At 45.9% G+C, this 23,333-nt stretch overlaps 1 protein-coding gene across 2 annotated transcripts in view; it reads left to right on the top strand.

Moving 5' to 3' along the window:
- CDH3 (cadherin 3) overlaps positions 1-23,333 on the top strand; it is a 137,598-nt gene that overhangs the window by 15,932 nt on the left and 98,333 nt on the right. For both annotated transcript variants that reach the window (XM_030794865.1, XM_030794867.1), the window contains exon 2: positions 16,874-17,039. The gene's annotated coding sequence lies outside the window, so the exon portion shown is untranslated. The remainder of the gene's footprint in view (positions 1-16,873; positions 17,040-23,333) is intronic.

The raw sequence follows: 23,333 nt of genomic DNA, 5'->3' as shown, positions 1-23,333 counted from the left end.
TAGCAGGCCCAAGTCTGAGGCCTTCCAAAGAAACATGGTGCAGCAGTGGGCCTGAGAGGTACAGAAGAGAGGGGGTGGCCTAACAAGAGCCATGTGGATGGACTTCCTCTGACCCAGGAGGGGACTGAGTACCTGGCGCTGCCACAAGGTGCTCTGCATGAGGCCAGAGGCTTGAAGTGGGAGGAGGTGATTGCAAGTGGTAGCTAACTGGCATTCTCTGAAAGTCAGATTGAATCACTAGATTCTGTTTATGAAGAGTAGGACTTTCAATACAGTTTTTAAAAGCTACCCCTTTTCTTAATTTCTCAGGAAAATGGCAGCTCCTTCTTTTGTCGTCAAAATAAATATTCAGCCAAGCCTTAAATTAGGACTTACCGGTGTGTTACTTCTGCTGGTGGATTGCAGTGAAAGGGTGTTTATTCACTTAAGCCGTCACTCCTCCTCTCCCCCAGAAGTAGTCAGCTGTTCACGTTTACTTTTATTTCTAAATTATCTTAAACCATTCCATTCTCCACATTAAGGATCTTATTTCCAGTAACCCCTTTGTAATTACATTAGGTTTGCTCGTTGCATTTTTCATTTTTCAATTCAGTAGCATTGTTTGTCGTCTTTCCCCCTCCCTGCACGCTGAGGTCTTAGTTCAGGGTCTCGCACTTAGTATGTGTTCAATAAACATTTATAAACGGAATAAACAGACAATCCCAGCGTTGCTCAATACTTTTCCAGTCAATACTCTTTGCTCTCTGAGTGACCTGGGACAAAACTTTCTTTCTTTTTTTAGAGACAGGGTCTCACTCTTGTCACCCAGGCTGGGGAGCAGTGGCGTAATCACTGCTCACTGCAGCCTCGACCTCCCCAGGCTCAAGTGATTCTCCTAGCTCAGCCTCCCAAGTAGCTGGGACTGCAGTTACTGCCACCACTCCTGGCTAATTTTTTATTTTTTATAGAGACGAGGGTCTCACTATATTGCCCAGGTTGGTCTCAAACTCTTGGGCTCAAGCCATCCTTCTGCCTCAGCCCCTAAATAGCTAGGACTATAGATGTGAGCCACCATGTCCAGCAAATTTCTTAAGCTCTCTGTACTTAAGTTTCCTCAACGGTAAAATGGCCATATTAATAGAACCTAACCTGTAGGGCTGTTGCAGATTAAATGGGTTAATATGTTGCACTATGTGTGGCCCATGGTCAGCACTATAGATGTGTCTTGCTATTATTTTGTTATCGTCATCACATGTGGAAAGTAAAAAACAACAACAACAACAACAAAAAAAAAACAGGTGTACTGTCGTGGGCCATACATTGGACCTGGAGTTAGAAGGTACAACTCTAGCTGTGCAGTCTTTGCTAGTTAAAACACAGGCCCCAGGCCAGGTGAGGTGGCTCATACCTGGGATCCCAGGACTTTGGGAGGCCAAGGCAGGAGGATCGGATCCCTTGAGGCCAGGAGTTCAAGACCAGCCTGGGCAATCTGCATTCCCTTTCTGAGCCTGAGTTTTCTGTAAAATGAGGGCTGCCATAATCTCACCTATTAAAGCTGATGTGAAGATTAAGTGAGTTAATAGCTACAGAGCACCTGCACCTGCACCGTGCTCAGCTCATAGTAGTTGCTTTTTACAATGTGCTAACCCAAGGTGAACAGGCTAGGATTGTGGGGGCGCTGGCCTGCCAGGAGTTCTCCCGGGAGCCTCCAGGAGCGAGGGTTGCAGGACCCCTTCCACCTCCCTGCCGGGCGCCGCGTGCTTGCCTGGTGGCCACCGGGGGGCGGTGACGCACCGCGAAGGGCTCCTAGGACTGAAGCGCTCGGAGCCGCCCGGCCTCACGGAGCCTGCAAGAGGCGAGCTTGTCTGTCTTCCTCTCCTTTTCTTCCTTCTTTTCTCCCTTCCCTCCTTTAAACGACGCTAGAATTTCTCCTTCTCTGATGAGATACCTGCTGTTGGCGACGTCCATCCACAGGTTACAGGTCCTGTACGCGAGAGGAAGAGATATGGGGCACCCGGCGACAGCAGGGATCAGGTTGAGCGTCAGAAATAATGAGACCTGGCCGGGCGCGCTGGCTTACGCCTGTAATCCTAACACTTTGGGAGGCCAAGGCGGGTGGATCACCTGAGGTCAGGAGTTTGAGACCAGCCTGGCCAACATGGCGAAACCCTGTCTTTACCAAAAATACAAAAATTAGCCGGGCGTGGTGGCAGGCAGGTATAATCCCAACTACTCAGCAGGCTGAGGCAGGAGAATCGCCACTTCACTCCAGACTGGCCGAAAGAGCAAAACTCCAAGTCTAAATAAATTAATTAAATAAATAAATGAAACAACGAGACCCGCAAATCCACACATCCGAGGGGCCCGTGGTGGGATGCAGGAGCAGCCAGCATCTCCACAAGCAAAGCGTTAGTTTTTCCTCGCAACTATTTTGAAAAACTTCATACCCACAGAAACGCTTTAAAATCGCACAATCAACAAACACCCTTAGTTCTCCCATTTGGATTCATCAATTGTCGACACATTTTGCCACGCATTTCAGATATGTATTTTTATTTTCTTGACTGTACCATTTGAGAGTTACTTGGAGACATCCTGACACTTCGCCCCTGAATACTTCAGCCTGTATCTCTGTAGGCAGCCGCAATGCCAATATCACACTTAAAAAGCTCAACCTTGATATAATGCTATTATCTCACCGATACATACTCAAATGTCCCGTTGTCTCATTTATATCCTGCGTAGCTGTGGTTGTATTTGTGATCCAAGATCCAATCAATGTTCACATCATTTTTTCTTTCATGACATTTTTAAAGAATACAGGCAGTTGTCTTGTAAAAGGTCCCACAATTGGAATTTTTTATTTCCAATTTTTTATTTCCAACTGTTTATTATTCATGGTTATATTCAGGCAAGTCGCTTTTGGTAACCATATTACATAGGCCTTGTATCTATTTCCCATTATATCATATCAGGAGGCCCATTGTATAGGTTTGTGCTATTTTGTGACACTAAGTTTGATCACTGGGCTATCTGTGACAGTTTCCTGTCCTTCCTTCTCTCCAACCCCCCCACCCAAAAAAAAAAAAAAAATCTGACATCAAAAGAAGCAACAAGCTATGTCTAAGATGTGGGACACATAGCCCAATAAACCCAGGGTCACCCAGGCCTCCCTGCTGCCTTTCAAAAAACCTGGGCACGTTCCTGCCACAGGAACTTTGCACTTGCTGTTCCTGACACACGTAATGTTCCCCATGAAGAGCATGGTTTCCTCCCTCATCCTCAAGTCTTTGTTCAAATATCAGCTTTTCAGCAAGACCTTCATTAACTAGCCTAGCCCCCAATATGGTTTGGCTGTGTCCCTACCCAAATCTCATCTTGAATTGTAGCTGCCATAATTTCCATGTGTTATGGGAGGGACCATGTGGGAGATAATTGAATCATGGGGGCAGTTTCCCCCATACTATTCTTGTGGTAGTGAATAAGTCTGACGAGATCTGATGGTTTTATAAGGGGTTTCCCTTTTTGTTGGCTCTCATTCTCTCTCTTCCCTGCCGCCATGTAAGACATGGCTTTCACCTTCCACCATGATTGTGAGGCCTCCCCAGCCATGAGGAACTGTGAGTCCATTAAACCTCTTTTTCTTTATAAATTACCCAGTCTCGGGTATATCTTTATCAGCAGCATGAAAACAGACTAATACACCCCCTTACCCTGCTCTACTTTTTCCCCATAGCAATTATCACCTCCTGACATGTCATATAATTGACTTATTATATTTGCTGTCTGTCTCCCTCTGGTGGTGTGTAAACTCTGTCAGCATAGGGATTTTTCGCTGTTCTATTCACTGCTTTGTTCACTTACAGAATTGCTTTTCACTGGGCTGGCTCCTTTCCCACTTTCAGGTGTCAGTTCAAATGTAAGTCTTCCCTGACTACCCCTTATAACACAGTAACTTTCTATCTGTTCACCCCATTTTAGTGTATCTATCTTATTTACTGTTTGTTTACTGCCTAATGTCTTTGTTTGTTTGCTTGTTTTGAGACAGGGTCTCTGTCACCCAGGCTGGAGTGCAGTGATGCAATCATGGCTAACTGCAGCCTCCACTTCCCAGGCTCAAGTGATCCTCCCACTTCAGCCTCCTAAGTGGCTGGGTCTACAGGCATGAGATACCAAGCATGGGCTGTCTACTCTCTTATCTCACTGCTCCCACCCCTCATGAAGACAAGGGCTTTGCCTGCTTTGTTCACTGCTGTATCCCCAGTACTGGCACATAGTAGGTCCTCAATAAGTATTTGCCGAATGAATGAATGAGTTCACAGGGAGGTATAACAGTTAAAAACATGCCATTCAACTCACTTCTCTCGGCCTCTTGATATAACAGTTCAGTTCCTACCTGGCAGAGCTGATGAGGGTTAAAAGAGCTAAGTGAAAGAAGTGACAAGGCCTAGAGTCATAGGATATATTAATATTTTTAAAGAGAGTTTTGATTCTCCCACCAACAGTCTAGAACTGGGGGCATTCACAGGGCTCTGGAATATAAGAGCCCTTTGTCTCCAGAGAGGGCAGAAGGCTGGCGGGAGGGGTGAGCAATCCACCAGCACTGCCGTTTGGGTAATAATTAAGCATTTTCTTTTTATCTTTTCTTTTTTTTTTTTTTTTGAAACTAAGTCTCACTTTGTCACCCAGGCTGGAGTGCAGTGGCATGATCTCGGCTCACTGCAACCTCCGCCTCCTGGGTTCAAGAAATTCTCCTGCCTCAGCCACCCAAGTAGCTGGGATTACAGGCGTGTGCCACTATGCCCGGCTAATTTTTTTTGTATTTTTAGTAGAGATGGGGTTTCGCCATGTTGGCCAGGCTGGTCTTGAACTCCTGACCTCAAGTGACCCACCTGCTTTGGACTGCCGAAGTGCTGGGATTACAGGTGTGAGACACCATGCCCAGGGGGAACTGTAAATTAAAACAACAATGAGTTGAGGCACCCGGCCTTCAACTGTCATGTTATGAGGACACTCAAGTAGCCCTATGAAGAGGTCTAAGAGGAACAAGGCCTTCTGCAAACAGCTAGCACCAACTTGCCAGCCATGTAAGTGAACCATCTTGAAAGTGATTCTGCAGCTCCAGTAAAGCCTTCAGATGATTGCAGCCCCAACAACATCTTTTTTTTTTTTTTTGAGACGGAGACTTGCTCTGTCGCCCAGGCTGGAGTGCAGTGGCGCGATCTCCACTTACTGCAAGCTCCGCCTCCTGGGTTCACGCCATTCTCCTGCCTCAGCCTCCTGAGTAGCTGGGACTACAGGCGCCCGCCACCACACCCAGCTAATTTTTTTGTATTCTTAGTAGAGACAGGATTTCATCCTGTTAGCCAGGATGGTCTCAATCTCCTGACCTCGTGATCCAGCTGCCTCGGCCTCCCAAAGTGCTGAGATTACAGGCATGAGCCACTGTGCCCGGCCTCCAGCAACATCTTAACCACAACCTTGTCAGAGACCCCAAGCCAAAACCACTCAGTCAAGCCACTTGCAAATTTTTGATCCATAGAAACTGTGAAATAATAAATGTCTATTTTTAAGCCATTACCTTTTGGGATCATTTGTTATGCAGCAACAAATCACTGTTATATTTGCTTTTTTCATTCAGCTTATAGATTCTATCCAAGTTTCTCTGTGTTTGTTTAGTTCAGAAGTCATCAGAGTTTTACTATAAAGGGCTAGATAGTAGATATTTCAAGCTAAAATTTGAATTCATGTAATTTTCATGGTCACAAGGTATCCTTTTGATTTTTCTTCAACCAGGTTCTAGTGATCTAGTATACAGCATGGTGATAGTTAATAATAATATATATTTCAAAAAAGCTAAAAGTATAGATCTTAAATGTTCTCATCACAAAGAAACAGTAAGTATATGAGGTGATAAGTATGTTAATTAGCCTGGTTTGATCATTCCATAATGTATATAGGTACTGAAACATCATTTCATACCCCATAGATATATACAATTATTATTTGTCAGTTAAAAATAAAACTTAATGGCCCCACACAGTGGTGCATGCCTGTAATCCCAACTCTTTGGGAAACCAAGGCAGGCAGATAACTTGCGCCCAGGAGTTTGAGAACAGCCTGGGCAATATGGCAAAACCCTACCTCTAATAAAATAAATAAATAAAATAGGCCAGGTGCGGTGGCTCACACCTATAATCCCAGCACTTTGGGAGGCCGAGGCGGGCAAATCGCTTGAGTTCAAGACCAGCCGGGCCAACTTGTGAAACCCCATCTCTACTAAAAATACAAAAATTAACTGGATGTGGTGGCAGGCACCTGTAATCCCAGCTACTTGGGAGGCTGAGACAGGATAATCACTTGAACCTGGGAGGTGGAGGTTGCAGTGAGCCGAGATCGGACCACTGCACTCCAGCTTGGGTGACAGAGTGAGACTCTGTCTCAAAAAAAAAAAAAAAAAAAGCTGGACGTGGGGCTCACGCCTGTAATCCCAGCACTTTGGGAGGCCGAGGCGGGTGGATCATGTGGTCAGGAGATCGAGACCATCTTGGCCAATGTGGTGAAACCCCATCTCTACTAAAATACAAAAAATTAGCTGGGCATGGTGGCACATGCCTGTAGTCCCAGCTACTCGGGAGGCTGAGGCAGGAGAATCGCTTGAACCCAGGAGGCAGAGGTTGCAGTGAGCTGAGATGGCACCATTGCACTCCAGCCTAGCGACAGAGCAAAACTCTGTCTCAAAAAAAAAAAAGAAAGGAAGAAAGAAAGAAATGAAAACATGTGTCTACGTAAAAACTTCATAGCAGTACTATTCATAGTAGCCCCAAAATAGGAAAAAAAAAACACAAACGTCTATCATCTGATGAATGGATACATAAAATATGGCATACCCATACAATGGAATATTATTCAACTATAAAAAGGAATTAAATGTTTATATATGCTATAAAATGGACAAGACTTGCAAGCATTATCCTAAATGAAAAAAGTCAGTCAAAAGACAACACATTACATGATTTCATTTCTATGAAATGTCCAGAATAAGCACATCTATAGAGATAGAAAGTAGATGAGTACTTGCCTGGGGCTCAGAGGCCTGAGAAGACTGGAGGGTGAGAGCTCCTGAGTAGGGTTTTGGCCAGGCGCAGCTCATGCCTGAAATTGCAGCATTTTGAGAGGCTGAGGCAGAGGATCCCTTGAATTCAGGAGTTCAAGACCAATCTAGGCAACACAATTAGACTCCATCTCTAAAAAATAAAATAAAATAAAATAAAATAAAATAAAATAAAATAAATTAAGAGTATGGTTTTGTTTTTAGTTTTAGTTTTTTTGTTTGTTTTTTTGAGTTGTCTTGCTCTGTCGCCCGAGTTAGAGTACAGGGGTAGGATCATGGCTCACTGCAGCCTCAAACTCCCGGGCTCAAGCAATCCTCCTGCCTCAGCCTCATGAATAGCTGGGACTACAGGTTTGTGTCACCACGCCCAGCTAAGGTTTTTTTGGGGGTTTTCTTGTTTTTAATGTTGCCTACGCCGGTCTTGAACTCCCAAACTTAAGCAATCCTCCCTCATCGCTGAGACTACAGGCAGGAGCCATTGCTCCTGGCAACAGTACAGATTTCTTCTTGGGATGATGAAAATGTTCTAAAACTGATCGTGATCATGGTTGTGCAACTCTGTGAATAGACTAAAACCTGCTGAAGCACGCATTTAAAATGGGCGAATCGTGTGGTATGTGAATTACATCTCGATAAAGACATTTTAAAAAACAAGGGAAGGTTTGCCACAGTTTGTTCATCACTGACAGCACCGTAGTTGCTTAGCCTTTTTCAAAGCACCTTTCCTAGAACTGTTGCAACCAGCCAAGCATTAACTCCTTACATAGCTGAGCAAGACAAGGCTCAAAGGAGGAACTAATTTGCCCCAGGTCACAGGTGACCAATGTGAGGTGTGAGCAGAATGCAGGTCTTTGGACTTCATGTCCAGTGCTCAGCCCAGCACAGACTTTCTAAGAGTTACATCCAGAGATTGGGTAATCATGCCCTCAAACCTCCAGGGCAGAGAAGATGACAGGAGGGGACCAGTCCCTCTACCTGTCCCACCTGCTGCCTCTGCCACACCCACCAGCGATTCGGATGCCAGCTTTCTCCTCCTCGCCCTGTGCTCCCCACCTTCCTTTTCTCTCCCTTCCTTCCTTCCCAGCACTGCTAAACAAAGCTGTCACTCCCTGTGTCTTGCTTAGCAGTGCTAGGAAGGAAAGGAAGAAAAGGACTGGGAGCCTTTTCCAGAAATTTAGTCCACATGACATATATGGGAAAGGGTTCAGACAGGGTGAGTAATCAATCCAAGGCCACATAGCTGGCAATTTCACCTTGATTTCCTTAATATCTTTGAGAATGAAAGGAGAGGGATTTGGGGCCAGAGTAGGGCTTGAGGTGAGCAAAACCCCATCCCATTCCTGATTCTTTTCTCATAGCGTCCCCCTCCACAGCTTCCCCCAACTTTCATATATCCAAAGCCGCTACTGTGAAGGTGACTGGGGTAGATCTCTTAAAATTAATTGCAGAAAAACCAGAAAAATACAGATAAAGAAAGTATCTTTTTTTTTTTTTTGAGACGGAGTCTCGCTCTGTCACCCAGGCGGGAGTGCAGTGGCGTGATCTCAGCTCACTGCAAGCTCCGCCTCCCGGGTTCACGCCATTCTCCTGCCTCAGACTCCCGAGTAGCTGGGACTACAGGCGCCCGCCGCCACGCCCGGCTAATTTTTTGTATTTTTAGTAGAGACGGGGTTTCACTGTGTTAGCCAGGATGGTCTCGATCTCCTGACCTCGTGATCTGCCTGCCTACGGCCTCCCAAAGTACTGGGATTACAAGCATGAGCCACCAGGCCCGGCCGAAAATATCTTTATATCTGGTCTTAAACTCCTGACCTCAGGCAATCTGCCCAGCTTGGCCTCCCAAAGTGCTGGGATTACAAGCATGAGCCACCACCCCTGGCCATTTCTTTTTTTTTTTTTTTTTTTTTTTTTTTTTTTTTTTTGAGGCAGAGTCTGTCTCAGGCTGTCTGTTGCCCAGGCTGGAGTGCAATGGCGCAATCTTGGCTCACTGCAACCTCTGCCGCCTGAGTTTAAGCGATTGTCCTGTCTCAGCCTCCGGAGTAGCTGGGACTACAGGCGCGTGCCACCACACCCGGCTAATTTTTTTGTATTTTTAGTAGAGACAGGGTTTCACTGTGTTAGCCAGGATGGTCTTGATCTCCTGACCTCGTGATCCGCCCGCCTTGGCCTCCCAAAGTGTTGGAATTACAGGCGTGAGCCACCACGCCTGGCCAAGGCCATTTCTTTTAGGTATATATTTAGGAATGAAAATTCTGGGTCGAACAGTAATTATGTTTAACATTTTGAGGGTACACCTGTTTTTACACATTCCAGGAGCTAAAAATGGTTTTTACATTTTTAAATGGTTGGGGAAAAAAAAAGCAAAAGGAGAACAATATTTTGTGACACATGAAAATCACATAGAATTCAAATGTCAATGTACACCAAGCTTCATTGGATGGCTGAATTCATTCGCTGATGGATTATCTATGGACGCTTTTGCACTACAATGGCAGAGCTGGGTAGTGTGACAGAGACCATATGTCCTGCAAAGCACAAAATATGTACTATCTGGCCTTTGATAGAAAAGGCTTACCAGGCCGGGCACGGTGGCTCACACCTGTAATCCCAGCACTTTTGGGAGGCTGAGGCGGGTAGATCACCTGAGGTCAGGAGTTCGAGACCAGCCTGGCCAACATGGTGAAACCCTGCCTCTACTAAAAATACAAAAATTAGCCAGGCATGGTGGCACGTGCCTATAATCCCAGCTACTCGGGAGGCTGAGGCAGGAGAATCGCTTGAACCCAGGATGGGGAGGTTGCAGTGACCCTAAATCACGCCACTGCACTCCAGCCTGGGTAACAGAGCAAGACTCCATCTCAAAAAAAAAAAAAAAAAAAAAAAAGAAAAGAAAAGGCTTACCAACCCCTGAACTATGTTTTGGTATTATTAGTTTTTGTTTGCCACTTGCTAGGGGCAGCTTGGGTATGCACTGCCTCCAGTTGAGTGGTAACAGGACCCAGGTCACCAGCCCTTCTTGGCAGGTCCTGGTCTGATAGTATAAAGAAATGAGGCCGGGCGCAGTGGCTCACACCTATAATCCCAGCACTTTGGGAGGCTGAATCACTTGAGGTCAGGAGTTCGAGACCAGCCTGGCCAATATGGTGAAACCCTGTCTCTACTAAAAATACAAAAATTAGCCGGGCATGGTGGTGCGCTCCTGTAGTCCCAGCTACTCGGGAGGCTGAGGGAGGAGAATCGCTTGAACCCGGGAGGCGGAGGTTGCAGTGAGCTGAGATCACACCACTGCACTCCAGCCTGGGCGACAGAGTGAGACTCTGTCTCAAAAAAAAAAGAGAGAGAAATGATAGCTGGCCAGGCATGGTGACTCATGCCTGTAATCCCAGCACTTTGGGAGGCCAAAGCGGGTGAACTGCTTGAGCTGGAGTTGGAAACCAGCCTGGGGAACACAGCAAAAACCCATCTCTACAAAAATTTAAAAAAAAATTAGTTAGGCATGATAGTGTGCACCTGTAGTCCCAGCTCACACCTCACACTGGGGAGGCTGAGGCAGGAGGATAGGTTGAGCCTGGGAGGCAGAGGTTGCAATGAGCTGAGACTATGCCACTGCACTCCAGCCTGGGCATTAAGCAAGACCCTATCTCAAAAAAATTACAAACAAACAAAAAAAACGAAGAAATGAGAGCTCACATCTGGCCCCATTTTCTGCACCAAGAAACTGAGTCCTGTGGGGGCTGCTCAGGCTCATGCGAACTTGAGGGGAATTGAGAGCTTAGCTTTCTTCTCCTAGGCAGCCTCCTCTTTCCCAGTTAAGAAGACCTGGCCATGAATAATTCATGGCTGGCATTTGCAGAACTCTCCTTCTTGTCAGAGCACTTTGATTATCATTAATTTGTCAGAACCTGGCTCCACTGTTGCCCAATAAAACAAAAACAGAAGTGGCTTTGATGCTCTGAGAGCTTCCATCTCCACACCAAGACTTTGACCGGCAGATTCCTCCTCTCTGCCCATTGTCCCATCACCTCTCAAAGCCTGAAAGCCTATTGTTTTGGCTCAAAAGTCAGGCTTCCCACAGGAAATGAGGCAGTCTCAGACTTGAAGCCCCAACCCTTATAGCTGGTGTCCTCTCCTCTCTGCCGTCATTGTCCTCGTCTGAAAGATTACAGCAATGATGCCTATCTCTGGGGTTGTTATGAAGATTATTGTTGTGAGTTTATGTTTATAAAAGTGTCCTAAGCTAAGCGTGGTGACTCACACCTGTAATCCTAACACTTTGGGAGGCCAGGGTGGTCTTGAGCCCAGGAGTTCAAGACCAGCCTGGGTAACATAGTGAGACCTCATCTTTACAAAAAATTAGCTGGGTGTGGTGGCTTCTACCTGTGGTCCCAGCTACTGGGGAGGCTGAGGTAGGAGATCATTTGAGCCCTGGAGACTGAGGCTGCAGCGAGCTGTGATTGAGCCACTGAACTCCAGCCTGGGTACACAGTGAGACTCTGTCTCAAAAAAAAAAAAAAAAAAAAGGTATTCTGAAGAGAACTCTCATACACTGCTTATGGGAATACAAAATGGTGTAGATGCTTTGGAAATCATTCTGGCAGTTCTCCACATGGTTAAGGATACCGTACGACCCAGCAATTCCACACCTAGGTATCTACCCAAGAGAAATGAAACGTGTCCACACAGAAAGTTGTACACAAGTGTTCACAGCAACATTATTCTTAACAGCCAAAAAGCCGAAACAACCCATATGCCCCTCAACTAATGAATGGACAAATATTAATAAAACATGTAGATCTATACAATGGAATATTGTTTGGCCATAAAAAGTAATGAAGCACTGATCCATGCTACGACATGGATGAACCTTGGAAACATTAAAAAAAAGAAGCCAAGGCCGGGCGCGGTGGCTCACGCCTGTAATCCCAGCACTTTGGGAGGCCGAAGAGGGCGATCACGAGGTCAGGCAATCGAGACCATCCTGGCTAACACGGTGAAACCCTGTCTCTACTAAAAATACAAAGTTAGCCAGGCGTGGTGGTGTGCGCCTATAGTCCGGGCTACTTGGGAGGCTGAGGCAGGAGAATGGCGTGAACCCAGGAGGTGGAGGTTGCAGTGAACCGAGATCAGGCCACTGCACTCCAGCCTGGGTGACAGAGCAAGACTCTGTCTCAAAAAAAAGAAAAAGAAGCCAGCGGGTGTGGTGGGTCATGGCTGTAATCTCAGCAGTTTAGGAGGCTGAGGTGGGAGGATTGCTTGAATCCAGGAGTTTGAGACCAACCTGGGCAACACAGCAAGACCTCATCTCAAAAAAAAGAAAAAAAAAAAGAGAAGCCAAACACAAAAGGCCACTAATTATATGATTCTTACTTACATAAAATGTTCAGAATAAGCAAATCCATAGAAACAGAATATAAATTAGTGGTTCCCTTGGGCTGAGGAGGCAATGGAAAGTAACTGTAAATGGACACAAAGCTTTTTTGGGGGATGATGGAAATTTATTTAAATTAGCTTTTATGTTTTAATTAAAAGTGTAGTTAATAAATGTGGATCTGATGCAGGAATAAACACACAAATTACTGGGAAAAAATAGAAATACTTAAACATGTCCTATTACATATGACCTCAGTAGGGTATATAGGAAACATCACAAAGCAATGGAAAACATGGACATTCAGTAAATTGACTGGAGAGAAAACGTATATATATACACATACGTATATATTCTCATTTTTTCCCTCAACAATAAAATAATATAAAAGTATTGAAGAGTAAAATGTACATGGAAACAAAGAGGAGGAATAGATGTAATATTTTATTTGTTAAATTGGTGGGTACCTTCTTTATCCTTTATATATTTTGATTATCCTAGCTTTTTATAATAAATGTTGTTTTTTTTACCTTATTTTGTTTTGTATTTGGTAGAGACAGGGTCTTGCTATGTTGTCCAGGCTGGTCTTGAACTCCTGGGCTCCTCCCGCCTTGGCCTACCAAAGTGCTGGGATTATAGGCGTGAGCCACCACACCTGGCCTGATCCTAATTTTAAAAAATATGTGTGTATACATTTGCATAGGAAAAAATAATGGAAGGAACCTAAATTGAGGAACATTTTACAAAATAACGAGCCCATATCAATGTCAAGGTCAAGAAAGACAAAGGAAGGCTGGCAAGCTATTTCAGTTTAAAGAAGGCATAAGAGCTATGACAATTAAATGCAACCATGCAGGATCCTGGATTCGATCCTGAACTGGGAAAAACATATATACACTGGTAATTGATTAATTTAAATACAGGCTATAGATTCGATAATAGTATTGTTGCAATGTTAAATGTCCTGAGTTTGGTGGGATGTGGTGGCTCACGCCTGTAATCCCAGCACTTTGGGAGGCAGAGGCAGGCAGATCACCAGAGGTCGGGAGTTCAAGACTAGCCTGACCAACATGGTGAAACCCCGTCTTTACTAAAAATACAAAATTAGCTAGGCGTGGTGATGCATGCCTGTAATCCCAGCTACTTGGGAGGCTGAGGCAGGAGAATTGCTTGAACCCGGGAGGCGGAGGTTGTGGTGAGCCGAGATCACGACATTGCACTACAGCCTGGGCAACAAGAGCGAAACTCTATCTCAAAATAATAATAAATTAAAAAGTCCCTTGCAGCCGGGCGCAGTGGCTCACACCTGTAATCCCAGCACTTTGGGAGGCCGAGGCGGGCAGATCACAAGGTCAGGAAATTGAGACCATCCTGGCTAACACAGTGAAACCCCGTCTCTACTAAAAATACAAAAAATTAGCTGGGCATGGTGGCGGGCTCTTGTAGTCCCAGCTACTTGGGAGGCTGAGGCAGGAGAATGGCGTGAACCCAGGAGGCAGAGCTTGCAGTGAGCCGAGATTGTGCCACTGCACGCCAGCCTGGGCGACAGAGCGAGACTCCGTCTCAAAAAAAAAAAAAAAGTCCCAAGTTTCATAATTATACTGTGGTTATATATGGGAATGTCTTTGTTTTTAGGAACTACATACTGGAATATTTAGGGCATGATGTCTCTAATTTAATCTCAAATGGTTCAGAAAAATACATATACATACACATATACACAGATAGATCCATATATAGGTAAATATTTATATATTGTCTTAGTCTGTTTTCATACTGCTATAAAGAACTGCCCAGGCTGGGTGTGGTGGCTCATGCCTGTAATCCCAGCACTTTGGGAGGCCAAGGCAGATGGATCACGTGGTCAAGAGTTCAAGACCAGCCTAGTCAAGAGGGTGAAACCCTGTCTCTACTAAATATACAAAAATTAGCCGGGTGTGGTAATCCCAGCTACTGGGGAGGCTGAGGCAGAGAATTGCTTGAACTCAGGAGGTGGAGGTAGCTGTGAGCTCAGATGGTACTATTGCACTCTAGCCTGGGCAACAAGAGCGAACCGTGTCTCAAAAAAAAAAAAAAAGAACTCCCCGAGACTGGGTAATTTATAAAGGAAAGAGATTTAATTGACTTACAGTTCAGCATGGCTGGGGACACCTCAGGAAATTTACAATCATGGCTGAAGGTGAAGGGGAAGCAAAGCACCTTCTTCACAAGGCGGCAGGAAGGAAAAGTGCCGAGTGAATGGGGGAAGAGCCCCTTATAAAACCATCATGTCTCTTGAGAATTCACTCACTATCACGAGAACAGCATGGGGGAAACTGCCCCCATGATTCAATTACCTCCACCTAGTCTCTCCCTTGATATGTGGGGATTATGGGAATTAGGGGATTACAATTCAAGATGAGATTTGGGTGGGGACACAAAGCTTAACCATATCATATAGAGGAGAAAATTATGAAGCAAATGGTCAACAACTGGTAAATGTGGGTACAGTTTCTGGAGTTTCTTGTACTATTCTTGTGATTTTGGTTTCCATTTAAAATTATATCAAAATTACAAATTACCAAAAAAGGGAGGAAAGGAAGACAGATACACAAATTTTCACTCTGGGCCGGGCACGGAGGCTCATACCTGTAATCCCAACACTTTGGGAGGTCGAGGCAGGTGGATCACTTGAGGTCAGGAGTTCGAGACCAGCCTGGCCAACATGGTGAAACCCCCTCTCTACTAAAAATACAAAATTAGCCGGGCATGGTCGTGGGCACTTGTAATCCCAGCTACTTGGGAGGCTGAGGCAGGAGAATCGCTTGAACCCAGGAGGCAGAGGTTGCAGTGAACCAAGACCGTGCCATTGCACTCCAGTCTGGGCAACAAGAGCAAAACTCCATCTCAAAAATAAATAAATAAATAATGAAACAAATTTTCACTCTTCTAGAATTAGTACTAAAAACTAAAATTGGAAAAAGGCAGTACAAATTTTCCAAATAACATTTTTTTTTTTTGAGACCAAGTTTTGCTCTTGTTGCCCAAGCTGGAGTGCAATGGTGTGATCTCGGCTCACCGCAACATCTGCCTCCCGGTTTCAAGCGATTCTCCTGCCTCAGTCCCCTGAGTAGCTGGGATTACAGGCATGCGCCACCACACCCGGCTAATTTTGTGTTTTTAGTAGAGATGGGGTTTCTCCATGTTGGTCAGGCTGGTCTCAAACTCCTGACCTCAGGTGATCTGCTTGCCTCTGCCTCCCAAAGTGTTGGGATTACAGGCGTGAACCACTGCTCCTGGCCAAATAACCTTCTAAAAAGTAATAAAATAGTGGTACCCTTTCCTGAAAGAGAAAAATGTATGGACATATACCCCTTGGTGACGTGTGAGGCCTGGCACTAGGTAGCTTGGATTTGAATGTGGACATGCCATTTACTAGACGTGTCACACTGGACAAGTTACTTACATCTTCTGTGCCCCATTTCCTCACCTCCCCTGTGCAATGGGGATAGCAATGTCTACTCATGGGGCCTTCACAGGAGACATTAAAGTGTGAAAGATTTGTGACAATGTTGACACACCCTAGGAGCATGTAAATATCAGCCATGATCATATCTGCTTGGTGGGATTATGGGTGAAACAGTCTATGCATTTTCCAAATACCATGGAGTGAGCACACAGTACTTCTATAATCAGAGCAACAACAAAATGTCATCAACATTATTTTAGGGGAGGGGGAGACTCCTTTCCAGTGGCTCAGTTTTTCTGTCTTGGGCCTCCGTGTCTCTTCCCTCTCTCCATCCCTTCCCCCTCCACCTCTTAACTTTCCCCTCTCCTCCTCCACCCCAGACCCCTCCCCTCTGCCCACCAGATTGCATTCCTCACTTCTTTTCCCAAAGAACTATAATTAAGCTCTTACTCTGTAATTGCCAATTCATGGTTCTCCATCTGAAATCACTCTCCTGCCTGGCCTGTTTTCCTTCTTCTCCACCTGGGGAAGCAGAGGCGGGAATCAGCAGAGCCCAGGATGCACCTCGTATGTAAGAATGCTATGATCTCTATTTGCTGTATATTCGCTCTGTGTGAACCAGGCAGTGTGCTCAGCCCCTTCTACACTCTACTTCCTCTGATCACAACAACCCTGGGTGGAAACTGAAGCTTGAGAGATAGAGTAACTCACCCACAGGCCTCACAGGTAGTTGGTGGAGCTGGGATTGAATCCAGTTGGATCTGGCCTCAAAGCTGGGAGATGATACTCCTGTTTCTGCAACTGATAAGTCTATTCTAAACTCCCCAAGCCCAGGCACTCATGCTCTGGTAGTAGTTTGATATCAAAACTGGTCACCCTTACCCCTCACTGTATCTTCATCCTTTGTAATAAGACTTTGCAGCCTCTCCTGTCTAAATGGTGGCATCTGTTTCTCCAACCCTAGAATCCTGGCTGGCCTTGCTTTGGCCAACATAATGCAGCAAAAATGATGGTGTCCACACTTGGGCCTTGCACACATCTGCTCTTCTCTTGGGAGACTTCCTCTGCTGTGAAAACAAGCCCAGGCTAGATGGCGAGAGCATCGTGGCCTAGTCACCCCTGTTGCCCAGGTAACAAGCAGCCAATAGCCAGACATATGAGTGAGGCCACCCCAGACCTGCCAGCCAACCTGGGACCTGGCAGCTGACTGTTGATTCATGTGTGAGCCCCGTGGAGGTGGGCCAGGCCTGCTGAAATCAGTAGAACAGCCCAGCTGACCCACAGACTCTTGAGCAATCATTTTAAGCCACTGGGTTTTGGGGGCAGTTTATTATAGAGTAATAGCTAACAAATCCAGCCCCTTATAGAGACTAGATAAAAGGCTGTTGGGAAGATCTCTGGTGGGAAGGAAAGAACCAACTTAGCAAACATCTATTTAATGCTTACCATGCACTAAGCATTTTAATTTAATCCTCACAACCTTATGATGTAGGGACTTCTATTGTCCCCATCCTACAGATGAGGACACCGAGGTAGAGTGATAATTTGCTTAGGATCTCACAGCTAGTTAGTAAATGGCAGCTGCTTAACAAGTTAAGATGTGGGAAGCAGAGTCCAGAAAGATGCCTTGTGAACCTACTGGAGGCAAAATATAGGCATTCAGAAACTGAATGATAAGGCCAGGTGTGGTGGCTCATGCCTGTAATCCCAGCACTTTGGGAGGCTGAGGCAGGTGGATCACCTGAGGGCAGGAGTTCAAGACCAGCCTGGCTAACATGATGAAACCCTGTCTCTACTAAAAATACAAAAAATCAGCCGGGCGTGATGGTGGGCGCCTTTAGTCCCAGCTACTCAGGAGGCTGAGGCAGGAGAATGGCATGAACCCGGGAGGCAGAGGTTGCAGTGAGCCGAGATTGCGCCACTGCACTCCAGCCTGGGCAACAGAGCAAGACTCCATCTCAAAAAAAGAAAAGAGAGAGAAACCAAGTGATGGAGGCACCTCCCAACTGGACGGCCAGTCAGAGGGGAGGGTGGCACTTTGGGAATATGGGTTCTTTTTTTTTTTTAAGAAATAGTCTTGCTATGTTGCCAGACCTATGTTGCCAGGCTGGTCTCGAACTCCTGGGCCCAAGCAATCCTCCTGCCTTGGCCTTCCAAAGTGCTGGGATTACAGGTGTGAGCCACTGCACCTGGCTGAGAATATGGGTTCTTTAAAGGGACGGAATTGTAACAATAATAATTCAATCTACGACTCTTGCAAATTTCATCTTATTTATATTTATTTAAATAATGTTAAATATTTATTAAATAAATAAATATTTAAATAAATATTTGTTAAATATGTATTAGGGGCCTACCATGCCTAGGCATTCTGCCAGACACTGGAGATACAGTGATCTACAGAGACAGAGTCTCTGTATTCGTGGAGTATTCAGTCTGGTGGAGGATATAAGTAGCAAACAGGAGGCTGGGTGCAGTGGCTCATGCATCTAATGCCAGCGCTTTGGGAGTCCATGGCAAGAGGATCATTTAAAGCCAGGAGTTTGAGACCAGCCTAGGCAACACAGTGATAGCCTGTCTCTACAAAAGATTAAGGCTGGGTACAGTGGTGCACGCCTGTAGTCCCAGCTACTCAGGAGGCTGAGGCCGGTAGATGGCTTGAGCCAGGAGTTTGAGATCGGCCTGGGCAAAATGGCAAAACTCCTCTCTACAAAAACATACAAAAATTAGCCACATGTGGTGGTGCACACCTGTGGTCCCAGCTACTCAGCAGGCTGAGGTAGGAGGATCATTTGAACCCAGGAGGTTGAGGCTGCCATTAGCTGTGATCACGCCACTGCACTCTAGCCTGGGTGAAAGAGCAAGACTCTGTCTCAAAATAAAATAAAATAAAACAAAATAGGAAAACAAATAAAGAAGTAAGTGCAGATTGTGGTATTTGCTGGGAAGAAGATACAGAGTTGAGATCAAGAGTAATGGAGGGTGGGATGAGATTGAATGGGAAGGAGATTTTTTGAAATTGATACCTGAAGAGTGAAGAGCTGCCCAGGAGAACCAGAGCAGGAGAAATGTTTTCTCTAATGGGCCAGTTAGTAAATATTTTAGGCTTTGTGGGCCATGCGATCTTTGCCTCTTTAGCTTACTTTTGCTGTTACTTTTAGAAAGCATCTATAGATGATACATGAATGAATGAGTGAGGCTGTGTTCCAACAAAACTTTGTTTATGGATACAGTACTAAAATTTGAATTTTATATGATTTTCATGTATCTGAAATATTGGTCTTTTTTATTTTTATTTTTTCTAATTACTTAAAAATGTAAAAACTGGTTGGGCATGGTGGCTCACGACTGTAATTCCAAGACTCTGGGAGGCCAAAGTGGGAGGATTGCATGAGGCTGGCAGTTTGAGACCTGCCTGGGCAACACAGCAAGACCCCACCTAAAAAAAGTAATAGCCAGGTGTGGTGGCATGTGCCTGTAGTCCCTACTCAGGAGGCTCAGGCTGGAGAATCCCCTGAACCCCGGAGTTCAAGGTTATAGTGAGCCATTGTACTCCAGCCTGGGCAACAGAGCAAGACCCTATCTCAAAAAAAAAAAAATGTAAAAACCACTTGTAGGTCACGGGCAGTATGAAAACAGACAGAAGGTAAGATTTGGTGCACAAGCTATAGTTTGCAAACTCCTGAGCTGCAGAATAAGAATGGACCAGGCAGAGAGAACAGCAAGCACAGAGGCCCTGAGGGTGAAAGAATTGAGACCAACTGAGGAACAAAATAGAGGGAATGAGCCAGGTGCGGTGGCTCACGCCTGTAATCCCAGCACATTGGGAGGCCGAGGCGGGCGGATCACGATGTCAGGAGATCGAGACCATCCTAGCTAACATGGTGAAATCCCGTCTCTGTTAAAAAAAAAAAAAATACAAAAAATTAGCTGGGCATGGTGGCAGGCGCCTGTAGTCCCAGCTACTCAGGAGGCTGAGGCAGGAGAATGGCATGAACCTGGGAGGCAGAGCTTGCAGTGAGCCGAGATCACACCACTGCACTCCAGCCTGGGTGACAGAGCGAGACTCCGTCTCAAAAAAAAAAAAAAAAAAAATAGAAGGAATGGATTATTTCTATGAGAAATGGAAAGCCATTGAATAATTTTATGCTGGGGAGTGACAGGATCTGATTTTCAATTTTTAAGAGATTGTTCTAGCATCTGTGAGAAGGATAGGCTCTAAGGCAGCAGGTGCAGAGGGAAGTGAAGCAGAGACTGTTGCAATAATTCAGATGAGAGATGACAGTGGCTTGGGCCAAGGTGGTCAGAAATAGCCAAATTCTGGCCAGGTGCTGCAGCTCATGCCTGTAATCCCAGCACTTTAGGAGGCCAAGGCAGGCGGATCACTTGAGGTCGGGAGTTTGAGACCAGCCTGGCCAACATGGTGAAAACCCATCTCTACAAAAAATACAAAAATTCGCTGGGTGTGGTGGTGCCTGCCTGTAATCCCAGCTACTCAGGAGGCTGAGGCAGGAGAATCACTTGAACCCAGGAGGCGGAGTTTGCAGTGAGCCGAGATTACACCACTGCACTCCAGAGCGACAGAGCGAGACTCCATCTCAAAAAAAAAAGAAAAAAAAAGGGGGGCTGGGAGAAGTGGCTTATGCCTGTAATCCCAGCACTTTGGGAGGCTGAGGTGGGCAGATCGTTTGAGGTCAGGAGTTCGAGACCAGCCTGGCCAACATGGTGAAACCCTGTCTCTATTAATAATACAAAAAAAAAAGGGCCAGGCGTGGTGGCTCATGCCTGTAATCCCAGCACTTTGGGAGGCTGAGGTGGGCAGATCGTTTGAGGTCAGGAGTTCGAGACCAGCCTGGCCAACATGGTGAAACCCTGTCTCTATTAATAATACAAAAAAAAAAAGGGGCCAGGCGTGGTGGCTCATGCCTGTAATCCCAGCACTTTGGGAGGCCGAGGCAGGCAGATCATGAGGTCTGGAGTTCGAGACCAGCCTGGCCAACTTGGTGAAACCCTGTCTGTACTAATAATACAAAAATTAGCCAGGTGTGGTGGCACATACCTGTAGTCCCAGCTACTTGGGAGGCTGAGGCAGAAGAATGGCTTGAACCCGGGAGGTGGAGGTTGCAGTGAGCCAAGATCGCACCACTGCACTCCAGCCTGGGCAACAGAGCGAAACTCCATCTCAAAAAAAAAAAAAAAAAAAGAGTAGCTGGGCATGGTGGCGCATGCCTGTGATCCCAGCTACTCGGGAGGCTGAGGCAAGAGAATCCCTTGAACCCAGGAGGCGGAGATTGTGGTAAGCCGAGATGGCCCCACTGCACTCCAGCCTGGGTGACAGCAAGACTCCATCTCAGAAAAAGAAAAGAAAAGAAATAAGAAATAGCCGGTTTCTAGACTTATTTGGAATTAAAGATGTGCCTTTTTTTTTTTTTTTTTTTTGAGATAGGGTCTCAAAAAATTAGCTAAGTGTGGTAGCACATGCCTGTGGGCCCAGCTACTCAGGAGGATGAGATTCAAGGATCGCCTGAGCCCAAGAGTTTGGGCCTGTAGTGAGCCATGATTGTACCGTGATTGCACCACTGCACTGGGTGACAGAGTGAGACCCTGTCTCAAAAAATAAAATTAAAAATAAAAGGCAAAAAATAAAAAAGATTAAAATAAAAAGAAAATGTCTATGCATCTGTCTGTCTCTCCACTAGTTAGTGGAGGGGACTGAATCTTACTCATTGCCAAATCCCCATCCCTAAGTCAAGCCTGAGGCGGGCATACTGGGAGCAGTTGGGAGGTGGTTGTTTTTTTGTTTTTTTGAGATGGCGTTTCACTCTTGTCGCCCAGGCTGGAGTGCAATGGCATAATCTCAGCTCACTGCAACCTCCGCCTCCCGGGTTCAAGCGATTCTCCTGCCTCAGCCTCCCGAGTAGCTGGGATTACAAGCATGCGCCACCACGCCTGGCTAATTTTTGTATTTTTAGTAGAGATGGGGTTTCTCCATGTTTGCCAGGCTGGTCTCAAACTCCGGACGTCAGGTGATCCACCCGCCTCAGCCTCCCAAAGTGCTGGGATTACAGGCATGAGCCATCACGTCCTGCTGGGAGGTGGTTGTTAATTGGACTAGGTTTGGGTCAGTTCAGGAAAGCCTTCATCACCAGGCTAAAGAATCTGGACTCAATACCCAAAGACAATGGGGACCACTGAAGATTGTTGAACACGAGGAGTTCATCATCTGAGAAACGTTTTAGCAAAATTAAGCTGAGCAAGCAGCAGTGAGAAGGAGGAGGTTTTGAAGAGGAGTAAACTGAAGGTGGGACAGGGAAACGAACTAGTCATTGCAAGGACAGTTAAGAAGTTGTGGCCGGGCGCGGTGGCTCACGCTTGTAATCCCAGCACTTTGGGAGGCCGAGGCGGGCGGATCACAAGGTCAGGAGATCGAGACCACGGTGAAACCCCATCTCTACTAAAAATACAAAAAATTAGCCGGGCATGGTGGCGGGCGCCTGTAGTCCCAGCTACTCGGAGAGGCTGAGGCAGGAGAACGGCGTGAGCCCGGGAGGCGGAGCTTGCAGTGAGCCGTGATTGCGCCACTGCACTCCAGCCTGGGCGACAGAGCAAGACTCCGTCTCAAAAAAAAGTGACCAAAACACTTCAAGCTTGACCAAGTGGAAAATAATCAGCAGGTCAGGAGGGAGTGCTGGGTTGGGGGAATGTTTAAGCCAAAGGAGTGAATACCTAATGGCAAAATTTGGTGCATCAGATTGGGGTTTATGGGAAAGCCCGTAAGTGCTCTCCTTGTTGGCTGGCCTTGCCACTGACACCTGAAGCCTGCTAGCAACTGAACAATTTCAAGAGAAAAAAAAAATCAACCCCGTACTTTCTGGCGAATGGTGTATTCCTTTGAGTACTTGGGTCTTTTTCTACATCAGCAGCTTGGCAGCTTGTACTATCTGTGGCTCTGACTACGCAGCCTGATTGATTGACCGGGCTTAAAAGGCCTGTTCTTGAATTTGAGATCCCAGGCTTCCAGTCCCTATAGGTCATCAACAAAGACCAAAAGGCTTGGCATGAACCCAAGGTTATTATTCACTGGAGAAGACATTATAAACCACAGGAACATAAAGCTCAGCAGGCAGGAATGGCTGCCCAGCTCACTAGGCACACAGTGTCCTCACTCCTCCATCCAGCATGATTCATAATTAAATCTTCAGGCAGGAGGCAAACTAGAATTTTGTGTAAACTGGCATTGGAGAGACACTTTGAGTGTAGTTTAATTTCAAAGTTCTAGAACTCCAGAATTTGACATGCTTGTGACATTTCAAGTATAGGCTGTCCCTCTCAACCCCTCACTGGGACTATACCCTGGGGAGAAATGACCCAAAGGGAAAAAAATTGTGGGATCACTAGCTAAACTTGAGGTTTAGAAAACTGTG

Source organism: Nomascus leucogenys, chromosome 2, assembly GCF_006542625.1.
Source record: "Nomascus leucogenys isolate Asia chromosome 2, Asia_NLE_v1, whole genome shotgun sequence".
In the NCBI taxonomy this organism is placed as follows: Eukaryota; Metazoa; Chordata; class Mammalia; order Primates; family Hylobatidae; genus Nomascus; species Nomascus leucogenys.
This window is presented reverse-complemented; position numbering and strand designations above follow the sequence as displayed.